Raw genomic sequence first — 18,132 nt, 5'->3', positions numbered from 1 at the left:
GTGTTTTTTTTTTTTATATTTCTTCCCAAATTTTGAAGTTGATTATTTCGAGAACAATTAATTGAAATAATTTGATTTAAAATTTAGAATTAAGTGGACAATTCTGGCTTTTAAAAAAGGTATCATTCATAACTGTAAGTAATGAATTTTAGAAAATTGCCCGTCCCACCAAAACGAAGGGAGATAGACCCCCCCTCCCATAGTATAGAATGATTGTATTGAACCCTTCAAAATACCGTTATCAATTCTTGTCGCCAAAGTTATCGTACTCCTGCCGGGTTCATTCCTCGAAAAAAAATTTTTCTGGTGTTGCATTTCAACCTGACAAACACAAGCTGGAACTAAATAATTGACGAAATTTTTTTTAAAACTAAAGCTATGATTACACGGTCAACGAAATCGGTCAACGCGTTGACTCTCTGACGTAAAAATGACGTCACAATTTGTCCCAAGAGTGTCACGTCGTGTGATCGTCAACGGAAACTGCTGTCATTGCGTTGACGGGTACGATGACTCTCGCGTTGACACACATTTTTGGGTCAACGCATTGACTGTTTTCGATGACCGTGTAATCTCTCTGTCAATGCCATTGGGACGCGTTGACAGGGTTTTAGGACTGGGTGTCATCGCAATGACCCTGTCCCAGCGTTGACGCGGCAGAATTTAATACCGTGTCATCGTTTCAGATTGACATTGTTTTTTGTATAGAAATGTGATGAAAGTTGGATGGGGAAATTATTTTGTAGGGCCATTTTTTGAATGGAGTACCGTTTTGGAGAGAGGGGGGTTCTCATTTCACATTTTTGTTATTTTTTTTTACAAAAAGAAACTTTTCGGTATGGCCATGGCATCCATATTGGATGCAAACATTTTTTTTTTTAACAAAAAACCAAAAACCGTTTGTACATATATTCAAAACGACATTTTAAGACCATAATCATTAACATTGGGTGCGGCGTTCCTATGCTATAAGCGTTTGAAGGTGGCCATATTGATTTTTTTTTGATTTTTTAAAAATCAAATGCCGAAACTTTTTTAATTTTTTTTCTAATTTTTCCACAAAACAATGGTAATTTTACATTTAAATTCGTTCAACAATCTTATCAGCAATCATTTAAGACTTTCATCTTAAAAGTGCATTGCGTATATCTCGAAATTTTTACATTTCAATTCAACCATGTCAAATTAATTTTCGTTTAATTTTTCTATGAGAGCTTTTTTCAAATCTCATTTTCTCCGCTTTTTTTTTTTTAATATTTTTGGAAAATTAAAATTTTTGCTCTGTGTCAAACAGTGTGATCAACAAAGTTTTGCGAGTCAACGCGTTGACACTGCTAAGTAAACGTCACGTTGACACACCTGCGTGTCAACGTAATTTAGGACAACATTGACGCAATAGTGTCAATCGTGTGATAGTCAATGTTTTATGCATTGACACTATGAACGTTGACGGTGAGATGACAGAGAGAATATGGATTTTTTCTTGACGTCAGAGAGTCAACGCGTTGACCCATTTCGTTGACCGTGTAATCATAGCTTAATGCTTTTATTCGAAAAATTAGAAAAGAAATTAATTTCCAACACTGTTTTCCCATACACATACAAAGTATTTAAAATTTTAAATACAAAACCAGTGAATGTGAAAAAACGGGACAATCACGGGACAATAACGGGACAAATTACAAAATACGGGACACTTAAACGTCCCGGGTTTTTATTAAACAAGCAATAGAAATACGGGACAGTCCGTAGTTATACTATACATCCAATCTCAAAATCTGCTATTGGCTCTCTGTCTCTAAAGCTTTAACATATTTTGAAACTAAATCAGGGAACGAACATACCTATAAAATTTATTTTGAATTTTATGCGCATATTCAAAGAATACGCCTTTGATATTCATACAAAAAAGCTTAGTTCCATGCAATGTGCTTTTTGTCAACAATTTACCATTGCCATCCTTAAAGTATTTTCAACTCAAACAATGTCAGGGGAGTATTCTCAGTTCTCTTAATTTGTATCAATGAGTGATGCTAATTTTTAAATGAATATATATATTTATTGTATCGTGTATTTGAGTATCTTGTGGATAGAAAAAATAGAATCTTAGAATTACTGAAAGTTTAGCACAGATAATGGTTAAAATATTAACACTTTGAAGAATATTAGCAAATTATATTTCAATGTCGGAGGCAACAACACACAAAGAATATATTGTTAAACACCAAAGAGATCAAGAATGCAAAAATTGTTTCAACTAAAACTAAAAATGTGAGTGCAAGTTTAAGATAATCTAGTTTCTTTTTTAATTTACTTCTTGTTCCTTCTTATTAATTTCAAAAGGACTTTGGCTTAAAATTATCCACTGCGATAATAAGGTAATAGAAAAAATACAATGAACTACTTTATTAATTCAAATCAAAAAAGTTTTTTGGTGTATGGGGGTATATTGTAACCAAGTGAAGTTCGTTGCCACGTTCCATGTTTAATTTATATAGGTACACAAAAGTTATCTACCGGAAAAATATGTAAAACGAAAGAATTTTATTTGCTACTGATTGCTGTTAATTATTCCTTTATAATAACAGTAGCGAGAAATGTTATAGACAAGAGTAAAACTTTTATTTCAAAGATTTTGTAATAGTGTAGCATCTTGAAATTAAACAGTTAAAATATTTATGGTCATTAAAAAAATAGTTTAAGCACGGCTACAAAGCTGTGTATGTGCCTTAGATATTCTTGACGGTTGACCTAGGCTTATTCATCTCCAAAGCGTTTTCAAATGTCAATTTAGAATTTTATACATAATAATATTATGAAGCAGTTCGTTTCTGCGTACCTACCTATACGCTGATAGTGAGCTTATTTTTCTTGTACATATCTCCTTTTTTTTAGGAACATTCACACGATTAATCCTTTGTAGGTGGCAAACTACTCATGAGTAGATGAAAACGCAAATATGGTAGGTACTACTTTCAACCAAAACGTCCCTATATTTAGATACTATGGAAAAAGAACATATTCTATGTCGCATTTTTTCCCCGGTTATCCTGAATAATAATTCTGTTTTGTACATTATGTCAACTATTTATGTTACTATTAGGCAGCCAAACTGGATTTCCAAAAAAAAAAAAACATATCCGCAGCTGCCATCCGCATCTGTTTTATTTTATTTTTAAGTTGGTAGCTTTGTCTACCTATCACATAATAAACTCGAAACAAAACAAAACAAAACAATTCTATTCAAGATTACACGGTGTTACAAAAATGAGGTTTTAAAATATACGCGGGCGGAGACCTATCAGGTTTTGTAGAGCTAGTCGCACTGAATACGAAACGGTATTTGAAAATCCCCTAACACCCCCAAAATCTGGAGTTACGGGCAAAAAACGGTTTTTTGGACCTTCGCCCATTGAAAAAATTCTAGCTTCGACAATTTTTTACCCATTTTCGATTTTTTTACAGTTTCTGATAGAAGATAAATATACCTTTTTAACAATGTATAAAACATGTAACTCGGTTAAACCACTTAGAATTTATAAGATGTCAAAGTTCAAAAATTCAATTTTTTTTGTCATTTGCCCAACTTCGGCATCAATTTAAAGTATATGTTTTCAAAACAACATGCTATTTAAAAAATATATTCTAAAACTATATCTATTTCCCAATTGATCGAGGTATTTTTTATGAAAATCACTTCAAAATTGGCTTAGAAAAAAAAAAATTTCGATTTCAACCCAAATACAGAAATTCGAACTTTTAGGTATAGAACAAAAATGTTGTTTGGGCACGTAGTAGGATAACTTGGGCGCCAGGATTTTATAACGGGTTTTTGTAGAGGAGCTCAATACAAATATTTTTTTCTTTGGGAGGGGGGTCTATCTCCCCCCGTTTAGGTGGGAGGGGCATTTTTCTAAAAAAAAATTATCAAAATAAAAAAAAATTATTAAAAAACAACGGCAACACTTACAGTAATAAATGATACCATTTCCGAAAGGAAAAATTATACATTTGATTCTAATTTTTAAATCAATATAATATTACCAATAGTTTTTGAAATAATCGATTTCAAAGTTAAAAATAGGGGAAAAAAATTTTTTTAAAACTCATTTTATACTATTTTTGTCCAGACTGTGAATTTTAGTAAATAAATTACTTAGACAGAAAATTGCCTCAATTAATTCCTTATCGAACAGTGAAAACTATATGTTTCTATGTCTTCTAGTTTTTGAGAAAATTGAAAAATAAAAAAAAATAAAAACAAAAAATATTTTGAAAAAAGAAAAATCTGATAAAATAATTTTTCAATTTTCCCAAAAACTAGAAGACATAGAAACATATAGTTTTCACGGTTCGATAAGGAATCAATTGAGGCAGTTTTCTGTCTAAGTAATTTATTTACTAAAATTCGCAGTCTGGACAAAAATAGTATAAAATGAGTTTTAAAAAAAATTTTTTCCCCTATTTTTAACTTTGAAATCGATTATTTCAAAAACTATTGGTAATATTATATTGATTTAAAAATTAGAATCAAATGCACAATTTTGCCTTTTGGAAATGGTATCATTTATTACTGTAAGTGTTGCCGTTGTTTTTTAATAATTTTTTTTTATTTTGATAATTTTTTTTTACAAAAATGCCCCTCACACCTAAACGGGGGGAGATAGACCCCCCTCCCAAAGAAAAAAAATGTTTGTATTGAGCTCCTCTACAAAAACCCTTCATCAAATCCTGGCGCCCAACTTATCCTACTACGTGCCCAAACAACATTTTTGTTCTATACCTAAAAGTTCGAATTTCTGTATCTGGGTTGAAATCGAAAATTTTTTTTTTCTAAGCCAATATTGAAGTGATTTTCATAAAAAATACCTCGATCAATTGGGAAATAGATATAGTTTTAGAATATATTTTTTAAATAGCATGTTGTTTTGAAAACATATACTTTAAATTGATGCCGAAGTTGGGCAAATGACAAAAAAAATTGAATTTTTGAACTTTGACATCTTATAAATTCTAAGTGGTTTAACCGAGTTACATGTTTTATACATTGTTAAAAAGGTATATTTATCTTCTATCAGAAACTGTAAAAAAATCGAAAATGGGTAAAAAATTGTCGAAGCTAGAATTTTTTCAATGGGCGAAGGTCCAAAAAACCGTTTTTTGCCCGTAACTCCAGATTTTGGGGGTGTTAGGGGATTTTTAAATACCGTTTCGTATTCAGTGCGACTAGCTCTACAAAACCTGATAGGTCTCCGCCCGCGTATTTTTTGAGTGTTACACCGTGTTATTTTTGAGAAGATAAAAATAAACCAAAAAAGATAAATTTTATCATGATTTATAATTTTTAAATAATTGCTAATTGCTATTTTCCATTTGTATTTTTGTATATTTATCTGCATTTGTTCAAAGTATGATTTTTTATTTTGATTTTGCTTTCGGATATTTTTTTTAACATATTAGGGTATGTTCGTAGATTTGGTCAGTCGTCGAAATTGCAGTTCTTATAGGGGGTCCGTTTTTATGTAGGGTTGAAAAATCAAAAATGAAACTCGTGTGTGAAATGTGACAATAGGGGAACATGGAACAGCTTAAACGTTGTTGGATGGTTAATATGATAAATGAGCTGTTAAAATTTGTATGGAATATGGTAAACTTTCACGGGCAATTTTGCATGGTAAAGTTTACCATATGAATATGATAAAATAAACTAAAACTACTGCAAAGGTGGGAATATATTTACAATATAATAAGAAAATATTTTTAAAGAGATTTTTTTCAGTTTATAGCTTGAAATAGACCCCAATTAATAATCTGTTATCACTTGAGACCAAATGAGATAATTTCGCATATTATGTCAGTTTGAATTTCAAAATAAAAAAAATTTCCTGTACGATTTGACGTTCGAAATGAGATACCTAATGTGAGATTATTTCATTTGGGATTTATTGAAAACAGACTATAAATCGCTGTCGACCACATTTACCCAAGTTGATTTTAGGGGCGTTCATGAAACGTGTATGGAAAACTTTTCTTTGTGGTGTGGTAAAGTTTATCGATGTCAAACAAAAGAGATAATTTCTAACGAAAACTTTTTACAGAAGAAAAATATTAAACACCATAGAGACTTGTTTCTTTATTTTATTTCACTAAAAAGCATTGAAAGAGGTCATGTTTCAATCAACGGTACCTAAATAGGTTTACAAATAAATGTAAAAATAATTGTATTTTTGCGTTCCAATATTAATTCAAAAATAAACTCAAATAAAAAAACGCGCTTTAAATTGCACTTTGCGATCATAGCCTTCGAGGCTCTTTGAGTACCAAAGTACCAACCTTAGAAGCTCATTTTTTCGAGTATCGATAATCGAAAAAATGTCAATTTTTTATCGGGAGCCAGATTTAAGTTTTATTTTTATCCACAGCTGTTGTAGATTTGTAATACATGGAAACTCCCACAGCAGATACGGATAGCATGGGCGTAGCTAGAGATTTTGCCTAGGGTTTGCCAGATGGTATCTATTATAAATTGAAAAACAACCGGTTAGCACGACAGTTCATTTATTAGTCAATTCAAAATACAAAGTTAGGCTTTAATCTAGGTATAACAAAATAGAGTATGTATGTAAATTGCGTGATGTTGTACCGCAATAATTATTTATATAAGTAAGGTTTCTTTGACATAAGAAGTAGGATCTTTACTAGACAATTATACTTCATACTTTTATTCATAGTTATTTACTTCAAGATACATAACATCACCTCCTTTTTTTTTTAATAAATAAAAACTTCATATATAAAAATTCAAATTGTAAACGTAGTTCATAAATTTTATAAATTCAAGAAAATTAGTATTTTATAAAATACTTTACTTTATAAAATATTTCAATATTTATATTTTACAGGCTTTTGGTTTCTTACTGTTTCTACTTTTTCGATACTGTTCATTTATAATTTTTATTTTAGTTGTAGGCATTTTCTTTTTTCTTTTATTTATTTCATTTTCTTTAAAGTCATCTTTTGACTCTTCTTCTTTATCAAATTTTATATTATCTGGAGGGATGTACAAATCATATTCGTACTTTTTTAACTGATTTCTATGAACAATTATTCGTCTGCGGTTACATTCTATTGTATATAACATGTTAGTATTTTGGTTTATAATAATTGCGGGTATATATTTCGCATAGCAATTATTTGGATTCATATAGGTATAAAACTTTTTCATTAACAACAAAATCTAGTGAATAATTTTTTTCAACCAAAAATTGTTCATAGACTTCCAGTTTCTTTCTCTTATATTCATTTTGTACAGGTTTTATTATTTGTTTATCTTTATCATTGTTTACATATGTTAATAAAGTTCTAGGTTTATAAGCAAAAACTACTTGACTTGGCGAAATTCCTGTCACAGTAGTGGGTGTATTTCTGTATTTAAATAAAAAGTTTAAAATTTTTGCTTCGAAGGATAGTTTATCAGCTATGGTACTATTTAAATAAGAGGTTAAAGCTTTCTTGGAAGTACCAACGGCTCTTTCTGCTAACCCATTACTTTCCGGATGGTAAACCGGACTCGGCAAATATTCAATTCGATTTGTCTTTAAAAACATTTTAAATTCATAACTAGAAAATTGTGGACCGTTGTCGCTAACTAGTATTTTACAAAAGCCGAATATGGAAAATAAATTTTTAAGTTTTTCAATAATGGACAACGCCGTAGTCTTCGTTAAAATAGAAATTGAAATCCATTTACTATAATCATCTACAGCTATTAAAAAATCTTTTCCACCAAATTGAAAAAGATCAACATGCATCCGTTCAAATGGAAAATAAGTTTTGTTCCATGTAAAATTTGGACAATCTTTTGTTTTATTTTGCCCTTTTTGACAAATAATACAGCTTTTGACAAATTGTTCTATTTTTGTATCTATTAATGGCCACCAAACACTATCCCTTGCTAATAATTTCATGCGAACTATACCTATATGTTGATCATGCAAAAAGTTAAGTACTTTAACTTGGAAAATTGATGGTATAACAACCCTGTCTCCATAATATAGACAATTATCATTAACACTTATTGATTTTCTCACTTTGTAAAAAGAAGTCAGCAACGTGTTAGGGTTCTTTTTCTCGTTATAATTTAGCAAACCTTCTTTTGTACACTCCATGACCGCAAGTAGTACTGGATCCTTAACTCTTTGTAACCCAACATCGTAAATTTTAAAATTAATAATGTCAATCGACAGGGCATTACCTGTAATAAAACACGTAATTTTTAAAAATTCAATAAATTAATTATTTACTTGGTTATTTCGATATTTAGGGAGTAAGAAAATAAGTGTAAATAATTAATTTTTATATAAAAATGCAGAAATTCAAACAAAAAACTATCTAATATTTATTTTTAGGCACTTTTCAAAAATCCAAAAATAAAACCCCGTTAGTTTATGCATTTTTATTTTTACATATATTTTTTACACAAATTTGCTTATTTTCAAAAGAAGCCGAACTTTCAACATTAACTGCCAATTAAAAACTATTGGTGGTATTTATTAGAAATATGGCGCATTATTTCGATAAATCAATTCTTAAAGATTATGTAAGAAGCTTTAAAAGAGTAAAAATATGTTTTTTACAGATTTTAAGCGATCTTTTTCGGTTTGTTGCCTGTGGTATACTATATGTTATAGAGGGTTAACTGTGGCTACACCAATTTCTTTGATATCTAAAGGAATACTGCCTCCTTGAGAACCAAAATAATTTATAAAATAATTTAAATTATATTCACTTACGCCAGTCGGGCTGTTCTGTGGCAAACGCGATAGGCCATCTGCATTTTGTAACTTTTTCCCTGGTCTTTATGTAATTTTACAATTATATGTTGACAAAAACAATATCCACCTGTGGAACCGAATCGACACTATATTACTTAGTGCTTTTTGATCTCCCAACAAGCTTTCTAGAGGCTTGTGGTCGGTAAAGACTATAAAACTATAACCGAAAACAAATTTGTTGAATTTCTTTATCGCTAAAGCTTCGCGGTCGAGTTGAGAATAATTTTTTTCAGCTGTACTGAGAGTAGCAGATACCATATAACATGGGTTCTCCACGCCTGACTCTACTACGCTTAGAATCACTCCAACATCGTACGGCGAAGCATCACATGTTATGGTGATAGGAAGCTTGGGATTAAAATAAGCTAAAAAACTATTGTTGGATAGCAAAAGCTTGCTGTTCTCAAAAGCTTTCATACAATTTTCATCCCACATGAATTGGACATTTTTATGCAAAAGTCCATAAAGTGGACTTAAGAGATCAGCTGAGTTTGGCAAAAACTTGTAATAATAATTTATTAAACCTAAATAACTTTGCAATAACTTTCTTTGTTTTGTGGCTGAGGTGCAGACATAATAGCTTCACTTTTAGACTTTGAGGGACTTATTCCGTTTTCTGAAATGTTATGACCCAGGTACTCAAGACTTGATTGAAAAAAAATTACATTTTTCCCAGTTGACTCGCACATTATATTCTTCTAACCGCTTGAGAACATTCCAAAGCCTATTTTTGCATTCTACCGTGGACCTACCTGCAACAAGAATATCGTCTATGTACACCTCTACGCCTTCTAAGCCTTTCAAAATTGTGTCCATAGTCTTTTGAAATTCCACTGGCGCTACAGACACTCCATATGGAACCCTTAAAAATTTATAAAGGCCCTGATGGGTGTTTATAACCAAAAAATCTTGAGAAGTTTCTTCGACCCTTAATTGAAGGTATGCATGCTTTAAATCTAAAGTGCAAAAGATTTTGTAGCCACTCATTCCAGCTAAAATTTCATCAACTAAAGGAAATGGATATACATTCAATTCAATTACTGGGTTTATTGTGACTTTAAAATTTCCACACAATCTAACCGTATTATTTTTCTTTAAAACGCAAACTAATGGTGCTGCCCACCTACTATAACGGATTGGTTCAATTATTTTTTCGTCACACATTCTTCTTAACTCTGCTTCAATCTGTGGCCTCAAACTTAAAGGGGTTGTATACGGCTTACAAAACTTAGCTTTAGCGTTAGAATCTATTATAATTTGAGCCTTGAAATCTTTAATCGGATCTGTTGACCTTTCAAACAATTTTGGGAAACTTACTTTGATTTGTTCAAATAAATTAGCTTCGCAATTAATTTCGTTGGTTAGCGAGTTCAGCCATGTGTTTTCCAAGAAAATTTCTCTCCAATTAGGTACCATTTTATCGAGCCAGTTTCTCCCTAGAAGTGGTTTGAAATTTTTCTTCGACTCGATGATATACAACGGCAATTTAAAACACCCTTCCACTGTAACACAAATGTCGCCAGTGATTTAAACCTCTTCCCCTGTAACCACCTGTAATGGAGGCAAATTATTTTCAGGAGATATACTTTAAAATGGGAATAAACTTAAATAATCATATTTGGACATCACCGACACCGCCGCTCCCATATCAATCTCCATGCTGACAACGTTTCCCTCGATATTAACGTCTCTAACTGCTGGCTTCCCACAACTGTCCATCCAATGAAGAGAACCCAGCTTTAATTCGTTGACATGTGGCTTCTGCATGTGGTTTTTGTATTTTTTCTGCTTATTGTGCTTGAAGAAACATGCTTTTGATGAGTGGCCTTTCCGTCCGCAACTATAGCAAACCCAATCTTGAGCTGGACAGGCCCCTTTGGCATGCTTCGTGGTACACTTAGTGCATTTTGGAGAACCTTTGCTTGCCGCAACTTGCTTGGGATGCAATTTATGTATATCCAGCGTTGAATTCATGTTCCGCTGCTCTCTGCTAATTAGTTCGAATGACTGCGCAATTTCATAAGCGCTGTCCCAGGTTAAGTCTTTGGTAGACATTAATTTGGTTTGGAGTTGTGCGTTATTAACTCCACTTGCCAAACGATCTCGTAAAGCTTCTGATAAGAACGACTTAAATTCACAATTTGCGGCTAATAGCTTTAAATTAAATATGTAGTCTTCTACAGTTTGACCTTGTTTTTGCGAGCACGTGTAGAACTTGAATCTGTCGGCTATCAAATTTCTTGTAGGAGCGAAATGAGGTTTAATCGATTTGACTAATTCTTTATACGCTTTTGACGTTGGTTTGTCAGGCAAAAGCACTGACTTAATTCGCTTATACGCATCTGGTCCAATTAATGTCAGGAACAATGCCACTTTATAGGCCAGTCATTATGTCGGAAAAAACGACTTAGAAATGCAAAATGACCGAGAAAGCTAAATTTTGGATATGTTGTAGAGGTTGCTTAAATAAGCTTAACTTGAAGTTTTCGACCAAGATTTCCTATGAGCTTTTTCCGCCATTTTGAAAAAAAGGATAAAATTGGTTTTTTGACAATAACTCGTCTATATGACGAGATGCGAAAATTTTACAAGAAGCTTTTTTGTAGTTTTTAACGACTTCTACAATTCATGCATACACATTTTTTGTGTATCATGAACCGTTTTCGAGATATCGATTAAAAAAGTAAAAATTTTACGGCACACCATTTGTTTTTTGACATAATCTATTTTTGGGTGATGAATATCGAAAAAATTATTAAAATAAAATTTGTAGACCACATTCAGACCTACAATGACGTATTTTTATATTTTTTTTTGGACAAAAATTACGACTTCCAGCCCGCCGCAAAGTCGTTTAGTCCGCGCCCACCGCCAAGCAAGCCGCCCGTTCGGTTGTAAAAAAATCAATCATTCATGTTTTTTTTTTAATGTTTATATTATGTATTATATCAGTAACACATACATACAAATGTATGTATTTATTTAATAAATAATGAGAAGAAGATGGTAATGGTTTTTTTGTAACCCCAATTTTATTAACCCAAGTTTTGTAAATACAGTATACCGGCTTTTTGTGTTAATTGTGCATTTTGTAATTTGCTTCAATCTCTATATTATTTAGTTCATCAAAATTGCAATTAGATCAGTGCCAATAATTAAGGATAAATGGTATATGAAAGGGGAAAAATAAATTGCCCACAAACTAATTGGAGGAAAGGGGGTGGGTGAATGCCTTGTTCGATTTCACTAGTCAAAAAGTTTTTTTTATAGAAATCAAAGTATATTTTTCTAATGATTTTTTGTATGCTGAGCTCGAATCTTTAGTCAGAAAAATTCTATCACATCACGTTGAGATATTACTATGCCAATACATCACAAAAATAATGTTTTGAACGTTCAAAATTCAATATCTCAAAAACTTTGCACGTTAGAGCTATTCTAATGCTAGATTGAAATTAAGAAGGTAATATCATGTCATTTACGGAAAAATCGATTTTAAAATCGTTTTTTTGTTTTTCAATTTTTCTCAATATTTTCTAAATCAAAAGTATAGTTTTAACATACGATCTTAAATAAAAGGTTTTAATCTAAAAGTAACTGCATTAAAGGCTTTTCAAAAATCAAAAACTTTTTGGATTGAAAAATAGGCTATTTTTTCAAATTAAATTCTTCAAAAATCCAAACATTATCTTTTTGCTCAAAAAACATTTAAAATAGATAGAAAACATAACAAAGTAATTTTTAACCAATATTTTTCAAAATCAAACCATTTTGATAAAAGATAAAAATAAAAAATAAAAAAATCGTATTTTTTGCATTTTTTCAATATTTTTGAGATGTCACCTATGTATAAAAAAAAATGGTTTGAGTAAAAGTTATGACACTTTTACTATCTACAACTTTTACATTTAACTTTTTTCGATAGGAGGTCTACTTTTGACACAAATGGTAAAAAACCACGATTTTTGACACCAACCCCACTTTTTCGCCCACCCACCCTTTTCCACCAATTAGTTTGTGGGCAATTTATTTTTCCCCTTTCATATACCATTTATCCTAAATTTTCCAACCACCCATATGCTGCTAATATTTTTTTTATTTTTAAAAATTATTGGCAGTGATCTAATTGCAATTTTGATGAACTAAATAATATAGAGATTGAAGCAAATTACAAAATGCACAATCAACACAAAAAGCCGGTATACTGTATTGACAAAATTTGGGTTAATAAAATTGGGGTTACAAAAAAACCATTACCATCTTCTTCTCATTATTTATTAAATAAGTACATACATTTGTATGTTTGTGTTACTGATATAATAATATAAACATTAAAAAAAACATGAATGATTGTTTTTTTTACAACCGAACGGGCGGCTTGCTTGGCGGTGGGAGCGGACTAAACGACTTTGCAGCCGGCTGGAAGTCGTAATTTTTGTCCAAAAAAAAATATAAAAATACGTCATTGTAGGTCTGAATGTGGTCTACAAATTTTATTTTAATAATTTTTTCGATATTCATCACCCAAAAATAGATTATGTCAAAAAACAAATGGCATGTCCTAAATTTTTGACTTTTTTAATCGATATCTCGAAAACGGTTCATGATACACAAATAATGTGTATGCATGAAATGTAGAACTCGTTAAAAGCTACAAAAAAGCTTCTTGTAAAATTTTCGCATCTCGTCAGATAGCCGAGTTATTGTCAAAAAACCAATTTTATCCTTTTTTTCAAAATGGCGGAAAAAGCTCTCATTTTGCATTTCCAAATGTATACAGGGTGTCCCACAGTCACCGCCCCAAACGAAAACCATGGATTCCTGAGGTCATTTTAAGTCGAAAAACTTAAGAGGTAATTTTCTCGTTTTCGTCCCGTTTTCGAGTTACCACGGTTTTTATGATTTTTGTTCTCTTTTCCCTTATCTAGCTTTATCTTTGCCAAACTACGTTTGATTTGAAAAATTTTTTTTACAACCAATCAAGAATTTATTACAGTTTTAGTTTGTCTCAAAACTTTTTTTTCTGCGGACAACTGTTTCTCCACAATTTTGCATCAAACACAATTTTCTTCGTTTTTTAAGTTGTTTTTTACACTTTCATATCATTTAAGTCAAAAAAACACGTTAATGAGTACTAATTTTTTGTGGATTTTATTAAAGCCCAGTTTATTTTCATAAAAAAAATAAGTTTTATTTCATAAAAAAGGCTACTGAAATTAATTAAAAAAAAAAATAATTTTTAAATACAAAATTTATTTAAATGAATTAAAACTTTTTCTGAGCTTTATTTATTTGTTCTTTTCTTAACCACAATAGCTCAGAAAAAGTTTTTAATTCATTTAAATTAATTTTTTATTTAAAAATTATTTTTTTTTTAATTCACTCAGTTTGTTTATTTTTTTTAATTAATTTCAGTAGCCTTTTTTATGAAATAAAACTTATTTTTTTTATGAAAATAAACTGGGCTCTAATAAAAAGCACAAAAAATTAATACTCATTAACGTGTTTTTTTGACTTAAATGATATGAAAGTGTAAAAAACAACTTAAAAAACGAAGAAAATTGTGTTTGATGCAAAATTGTGGAGAAACAGTTGTCCGCAGAAAAAAAAGTTTTGAGACAAACTAAAACTGTAATAAATTCTTGATTGGTTGTAAAAAAAATTTTTCAAATCAAACGTAGTTTGGCAAAGATAAAGCTAGATAAGGGAAAAGAGAACAAAAATCATAAAAACCGTGGTAACTCGAAAACGGGACGAAAACGAGAAAATTACCTCTTAAGTTTTTCGACTTAAAATGACCTCAGGAATCCATGGTTTTCGTTTGGGGCGGTGACTGTGGGACACCCTGTATAATGACTGGCCTATTACGATTGTCTTCGGCTTCATTTATTTGAAACAATTGATCCATCCTCTCCAAGTACTCGTCGAAGTCATCGCCGATTACAAATTGTTCGATGGATCCAATTAATTCCATTTTGGCTTGTCAACTTTTGATATTTTATACAAAATATAATTTTTTTTTTTTTTAACTTTCCGATATTTTATACAAAATATTTAAAAAAAAATTGTATTAGGTACAGTTAAACAACTGTGGAAAACTTTTTCTATTCACACACATGATTTCGTAGGTTTACTCGTCGCCAATATTATATATTGAAAAACAACCGGTTAGCACTACAGTTCATTTATTAGTCAATTCAAATTACAAAGTTAGGCTTAAATCTAGGTATAACAAAATAGAGTATGTATGTAAATTGCGTGATGTTGTACCGCAATAATTATTTATATAAGTAAGGTTTCTTTGACATAAGAAGTAGGATCTTTACTAGACAATTATACTTCATACTTTTATTCATAATTATTTACTTCAAGATACATAACAGTATCGTCCACCTGAAGCCATAACCGCATTAATGCGCAAATTTTTACTTTACTTCTTCATAGGCAAATAATTATCCAATCTCTGTTTATTTTTTAATAACTTGAAATTTGCCAAAACTTTATTTATAATAAAAGCCCTGTTCCATTTGAGGTGCTAGTTTACTCGTGAATAGAAATCTAGTACAAAAACTACACTTTCATATGTCCTCGAGGAGAAGATCATGTGTTAATTGTAGTACTAGATCTACTCATGAGTAAACTACCACCTCCAATGGAACGGGGCTAATTCGATCGATAAATGTGTTGTTCAAAATAATAGAATGATTCAATCTCAATCCAAAATAGAATTTAAAAAAATAAAATGTTTAGTCTGAGTAAGAAACAAACACAAAATAAATAGGTCGTATTAAAACAACGACTAAAATTATGGCTTTTAATGCTCTCTAAATTACAATTTTTTAAATTGAGATATAAAGTCGAATATTTTAACTAAATTCAAATAACAAAATGTATTTAATTCCATTATCTTTATAAATGTGAAGGCATTCCACCATGTGAGGGTACACCCCCCCTTAAGGTGCTCTTGAAACTTTAGCCGCATGTGTACGTCCAAACTAATGTAATTTTCTATTTAATTGATGAGATTCAGAATCAGATTTGAGAATCTGACAGCTGAAAGAGGGGATGAAGAGGGGAAAAGTGGAAAAATCTCAGATTTCATGATCTTTTTGCGACTTGAGATTGAGACTCAGAGATCCAAATGAGTATGTTCGAACCTGTTCGAACAATTTCAATTTTTTAAAATGATCGTTCGTGCTCGATCGTTTTCTCTCTATACTCGTAAATCATCTTACTCATAAACAAAAATACTCACAAACAAAACCACACAAATTGTTTGAACTCATGAGTATACTCGATCCTCAATACCCACGAACAGAATTACTCGTAAACAGATTGACTGTTCATAAACACTAGGCTTTACTCGAAATGATCGAAAGTGATTGAAATGTTCGAACGTGATCGAAAAATCATGAACAGTTTGACCAATGAAAACAACCACTTCAAATTTCTACGTCCTACCTGTTGCATATTTTTTTTTATTAAGGTTTTGAGGGTTGGTTGTTTGCGGTACAACTGCAATTAAAGCAGGTTATTTTAATTTTATAATTGTGGTTTTAGAAAAGGATTTTCAATGACTGAGTAAATAAAAAAGTAATTAGTCGTAAGGTAACAATACAAATGGGGTAGTGGGGAATGCCCAGTTAATTTGTGTGCAGGTAGGTGCGTAGTAGAAACATATCCCTAAAACATATGCAATAATGCGATTTGGGATGATTGTTTTTAAAACAAATTACTATTTTTTCGGGAAGGTATATTGGGGAAATTTCAAATCAATTACAAATAGAAAGATACATTCAGTTTAATTCGAAAGGCCCTGTGCATATTCTTCAATGGTGGTGTGAAAATAAAGGCCAATTCAAAAACCTTTATGAAGCACATAAAATCTTATGTCGTTTTCTATTGACGAATCTCAGAATGAGATTTGTGAATTTGACAGCTGAAAGGGGGGGTGAAGAGGGGAAATAGTGGACAAATCTCAGATTTCATGATCTATTTGCGTCTTGAGATTCAAAAAAATGACAAAAAAATGAATCTGAGATTCAAGAATCTGATTCTGGATTTTTATCAAGATTCACGCATACAAACACACGCACTTTCACACACACTCCTCTGTTTGACATTTGTCTGAACATTTGTTGTTGTTTTATTTTTTTTATACGCAAAGATTTCGCACACAATTACAAAACTAGATTTCATATTCTATTTGCAGTGGAAAATCTGAGAATTTTACACAAAAATCTCAAAAGTCAATAGAAAACGACATTAAATTGTATTCCCGCAACATCAGCAGCATCAGAACGAGCATTTTCACAGGCTGGAAATATAATTACAGAACAACGATCGAGGTTGAACCCAGAAACTGTAAATAATTTGATGATTGCGAATTCAAACTTAAAGATAAATCCAATATAAATACTTTTTTTTTTTCATAAATACAAGTGTCATAATTTTTAACTTAATTTAATTTATTTAATTTTTTTTATCTAGCATTAAGTTTTATTTAATTTTTCTTTTTTTTCTGTATTTACTTTAATTTTATTCTAATATGTTTTTCTTCATTTCATTATCTTGTCAAATTAATTAATTTAAATAAAACAAATGTAACTTGCTTTTGTGTACCAAACTGATTCTCTTTTATTTATGCTACAAGAAAAACCACCCTCGAACACTTTGAACATTTCCTTTCCAGTTCGAGTAATTTCGATCACATTGATCATAAACATTTTGTTCACGATCATTTTACTCGATTATACTCGAAAAGAAAAATGATCGTTTGAACTCGTTTGAAATGTAGGATTACTTACGAGTCATCATACTCCTAAACAGGAAAGCTCGAACATATTTGAGTTGTGTTGATTCTGTTTGTTCGAGATCGTTTTTTTCGAGTAAGTACTCGATGTTCGTAAACAATACTCGACTCGTTTGGTTCTCTGATTGAGACTCAAAAAAATGAATCCGACATTCCAAAATCTGAGTCTCGATTTTTATCAAGATTCACACATTTGTCTGAACATTTCTTGTTGTTTTATTTTAAAATGTTTTTTTTTATGAACAGATGTCGTACACAATTACAAAACTAGATTTCATATTCTATTTGCGTGAAAAAATCTGAGATCTGAGGGCAAAAAAACATTGTTATTCGCGGGTAATTATGTGACTTTAAGGCCGTGTGTGCATTGGATTAAATTATTTAGCCGAAAATAAATTTTATACATTTGAATGTCTGGTGAATAAAAAAATTATATTTGGCTTAATTCAGCTGAGTGAATTTGGATAAATAATTATTAACGTAGAT

At 30.9% G+C, this 18,132-nt stretch overlaps 1 protein-coding gene across 3 annotated transcripts in view; it reads left to right on the top strand.

Annotated features, from left to right (window-relative positions):
* The first annotated feature begins 1,960 nt into the window (after positions 1 to 1,960).
* The window catches only part of LOC129906951 (zwei Ig domain protein zig-8-like), a 515,233-nt gene continuing 499,061 nt past the window's right edge, over positions 1,961 to 18,132 (top strand). Inside the window, exons 1-2 of one of the 3 annotated variants that reach the window (XM_055982949.1) lie at positions 1,961 to 2,271; positions 17,047 to 17,198. The gene's annotated coding sequence lies outside the window, so the exon portion shown is untranslated. Of the gene's footprint in view, positions 2,272 to 2,343; positions 2,379 to 17,046; positions 17,199 to 18,132 lie in introns of all 3 variants that reach the window. The other 2 variants (XM_055982948.1, XM_055982947.1) reach the window with 2 other exon arrangements.

Source organism: Episyrphus balteatus, chromosome 1 (genome assembly GCF_945859705.1).
Source record: "Episyrphus balteatus chromosome 1, idEpiBalt1.1, whole genome shotgun sequence".
Taxonomy (NCBI): Eukaryota; Metazoa; Arthropoda; class Insecta; order Diptera; family Syrphidae; genus Episyrphus; species Episyrphus balteatus.
This window is presented reverse-complemented; position numbering and strand designations above follow the sequence as displayed.